The sequence below is a fragment of the Brienomyrus brachyistius genome, unplaced genomic scaffold (assembly GCF_023856365.1).
Source record: "Brienomyrus brachyistius isolate T26 unplaced genomic scaffold, BBRACH_0.4 scaffold89, whole genome shotgun sequence".
In the NCBI taxonomy this organism is placed as follows: domain Eukaryota; kingdom Metazoa; phylum Chordata; class Actinopteri; order Osteoglossiformes; family Mormyridae; genus Brienomyrus; species Brienomyrus brachyistius.
Genome location: NW_026042364.1, coordinates 332,086 through 336,232, shown reverse-complemented (window position 1 = coordinate 336,232; position 4,147 = coordinate 332,086). Strand labels below are relative to the sequence as shown.

General features: G+C 39.3%; 1 long non-coding RNA gene across 1 annotated transcript; it reads left to right on the top strand.

Moving 5' to 3' along the window:
* The first annotated feature begins 1,032 nt into the window (after positions 1 to 1,032).
* Positions 1,033 to 2,041, top strand: LOC125727164 (uncharacterized). The gene is made up of 3 exons (XR_007388582.1): positions 1,033 to 1,129; positions 1,620 to 1,666; positions 1,823 to 2,041. It is a non-coding gene; the product is annotated as an uncharacterized LOC125727164 (long non-coding RNA).
* The last annotated feature ends 2,106 nt before the right edge of the window (positions 2,042 to 4,147 follow it).

The following is a 4,147-nucleotide window of genomic DNA, read 5'->3' as shown; positions in this document are numbered from 1 at the left end:
AGATGGTAACACCCAGCGTGGGGAGATGCTGTTTGGGAACGGCACACAGCTGGATATAGATGGTAACACCTAGTGTGGGGAGATGCTGTTTGGGAACGGCACACAGCTGGATATAGATGGTAACACCCAGTGTGGGGAGATGCTGTTTGGGAACGGCACACAGCTGGATATAGATGGTAACACCCAGCGTGGGGAGATGCTGTTTGGGAACGGCACACAGCTGGATATAGATGGTAACACCCAGTGAGGGGAGATGCTGTTTGGGAACGGCACACAGCTGGATATAGATGGTAACACCCAGCGTGGGGAGATGCTGTTTGGGAACGGCACACAGCTGGATATAGATGGTAACACCCAGTGAGGGGAGATGCTGTTTGGGAACGGCACACAGCTGGATATAGATGGTAACACCCAGTGAGGGGAGATGCTGTTTGGGAACGGCACACAGCTGGATATAGACGGTAACACCCAGTGAGGGGAGATGCTGTTTGGGAACGGCACACAGCTGGATATAGACGGTAACACCCAGTGAGGGGAGATGCTGTTTGGGAACGGCACACAGCTGGATATAGATGGTAGCACCCAGTGAGGGGAGATGCTGTTTGGGAACGGCACACAGCTGGATATAGATGGTAGCACCCAGTGAGGGGAGATGCTGTTTGGGAACGGCACACAGCTGGATATAGATGGTAGCACCCAGTGTGGAGAGTATATCTGCTTCAAAGTTTTATTTAGCTTATTCTGCTATTAAGACATTTATTTCTTATTTTAATGTAATGAATTTTCTAATTTAAGTGCTTAAATTTAATTACACAGATGTTAATTTAATAATTATTTCAAATATGACAATAGAAATTGTTAAAATGCAAATAAAGTTCATGTTAAAATTGGACTACTTACAAAACAACTGCTGTAATGTGTTATAGATTTGATCTTTAACTAATGTAATGTAAGCAAATGGGAAATGTGTCTCTATATCATTATGCTGAAATCTATCTCTTTGTTACAGGCTTTCAGAAGCTGCTGGATCCTCTTCACTCTGGCTTGCTGATAGTTTTATCTTGCAGCATTATTCTGAACGTTGCTCTCATTTGTATGAGATATAAACTGACCTGTACGCACTGTGCAGGTACGCTGTCCTGCTTTATGCACTCAGAAGAGGGCGAAAATGTAGTTTTTAACAAATTATAGAAATATAAAATTGTTTTATGATAGATAAAATTTTCATATTAAAACCACTCTTGCAGGTAATACAGTTTAAAAATCCATTATTAAATCTCACCTTATTTATATAAACCTTTTTGTACTGTAAGATTTACATTTTTGTATTATATCTTTCATATTTTGCAAAATCTATTGAAATATACATGTTGCAATAAGTTGCATATCAATAACTTTTATTACCAAGATCTCCTTTATAGCAATTTTATTATATATGATATATGAGAACAAATAACACATATCCAAACAAGCACACTTACATTGACAGAAGTCATTTTTACTTTCATTTTTGAGACAAAAAGGATGTTGATTGCTTGAAAATTCTGAATGTTATCTGACCACTTTATGATACTGTGTGAAATTAAATAATATATTGATGTGTTATATATTTTAAACAGATGAAAAGAACAGTGATATATCAAAAGTGGAATGGTCACGCAAGCAAGTATGTAATAAATATTTCAAATTACAAATCGTCAGTAAAACAAATGAACCTCAGACTGATTTCCATCCTGGGATCAGCATTTTAAGTGCTATTTGTGCATATAAGTAATAGCAAACCGATTTTTTCAATCCAATTCTGCCATCTTTGTCTCCCCAGTGCCATGACGAGGACACACTGAATTACGCTGCCCTGAACCTTAAGAAGCCAAATCCCAGGAGACAGAAGAAAGACGGGAATAATGACACTCTGTATTCTGACCTCCGCTACAGAGATTATGAATAAAGATGCTTCTCATTCATGTCAGTCACACAGAGTGTTCAGGGTGTAGCTTTAATAATGTTCAGAGGAGGGCAGGGGAGCCAGTGCTTCTGAGACTGAATCACAGGATTTTACGGAGTTTGGTGTCAGTGTGTTTGGGGCGCATTTTTACTGGAAGTGCAAATGTTCAAGCCAGACTGGGGGCTGAGGGAGGGGGAGAGGGGAGCCACAGAGATTATTTCTTCATGGCATGGGGGGAATAAGCAGCTTTAATGTTGTGGAAAGGCTGAGTTGTTGCAATCAGTTCTTTGATGTGACACATGCTTACTTGTCTCCCTTGTGTACCATGCTGAATGGTTTGGGGCAAACGCACAGGGACTGATCGATTATATTAAACAGATGAAAGAAACTGAATGAAAATTTCAAGTGTTCTTAAATTACGTTTTTCATTTAATGTTGTGTACTGTATGTATTTTTGAGTATATACATGTACCTGTATATGTACCTGTATATATACCTGTGTCGTTAATAACGATGTGGATAATTAAGAAAGAGGAGTTTTGTTTCTTGCTCCCTGTCCTGTTACTTGGCTCACAAACATACACACACATAGACACACACACACACATGCACACACACACACAGATACACACACACACACGCACACAAACATACACGCACAGATACACACAAACACACATGCACACACACACACACACACACACAAACATACACACACATAGACACACACACAAACACACACACACACACATACATACACATAGACACACACACAAACACACACAAACACAGACACAGAAACACACACATGCACACACACACAAACATACACACACATGCACACACATACACACACATACACACACATACACACACACACAAACATACACACACAGACACACACATGCACACACACTCACACACACACTGCTACGGCTCTGTAAGAACACTACCATGCTCTTTTGTGTGAGTGGGGTGGGGGGTGTTAAATAAGATGAAAATGACAATGGCTGTACTTTTGTTATGCCAGTTGTGTTTCTATCGTCATTGTATCATATTCCACAAGCTTTTTATTCTACAAGATGTACAAGCCAGTCAGTGTATTCAGTGGGGTGTTCAGGAGTCATTAGGTTCTGAAAAATGTCTTGCATTTAAAACATAATGTACTTTTGAATACTTAAGTATTTTTAGATGCAAATACTCCAGTACTTTAACTGAAGTAAAAAATTAACTGAAAAGCTTTGAGTATTATTTGACGAGGAGTATCTATACTTAACTCAAGTAGTGAAGTTGTGTACTTTGTCCACCTCTGTCCAAAAGTGACATACAGCTGTAAGCTGTTTTGGTTTATTTGTCTGCTGAGTGCTTCTCTGCAGTGCTGCAGATGTTTCCACTGGTTAGATGCAGCTCAGGAAGACTGACCCACTGACTGCACTGTGCTGGGCTCACTTTGCAAAGAGTAAAAACTACACAGAGAGAACAATACCTGCTGCTTGTAAGACCCTGTTTCCTCTCTACCTCACCCAGGTCACGCTTTGAAGTATTCAGCCTAAGTTATTTTATCCAAACAAGCCACCATTATTATTCATGCAGCTGAACATTTGACTGGAGCACATGATTGTTACATATCACTACCCTGTACATGGAACAGAATGTACAGCTTTCACAACAGAACAAAATTCTCATCAGTCCACATCTGAAACCACCACACATCTTAGGGATCCCATTTATAATGGTACATTTTTGTTTTATTCACATTCTTTTTCATCACACAGATAAACACCATCCATTAATCTTACAGCATGTATGTTGGTCAGGGTGATGGGGACGACACCACCTATATCGAGTGTGATTTAAGGCCAAGACCTTAAAAGGGAGAGTCAAGACTGAGGCTTGTTACAAGAGCAGTGGGGCACAAAACAACAAACAACATCATTATGAATGTAAAAGAAATGTATGTATTTATAAATATAGGGTAATAATAGAAACAAAAAATAAGAATATATTACATACAGGAATATTATAGGAATATTAAAATTAACTTATGCACAATCCTTAACTTATACACAATCCTATTGCATGTAACATTATTGCTCATGTGCAAGATATTAGCCTCCCAAAGGAAGCTGCCACACAGGGGAATAATGCACTGGCTCAATGCAACACTGCACATCAGTGAATAAGGAGGAACAATATTGCAGA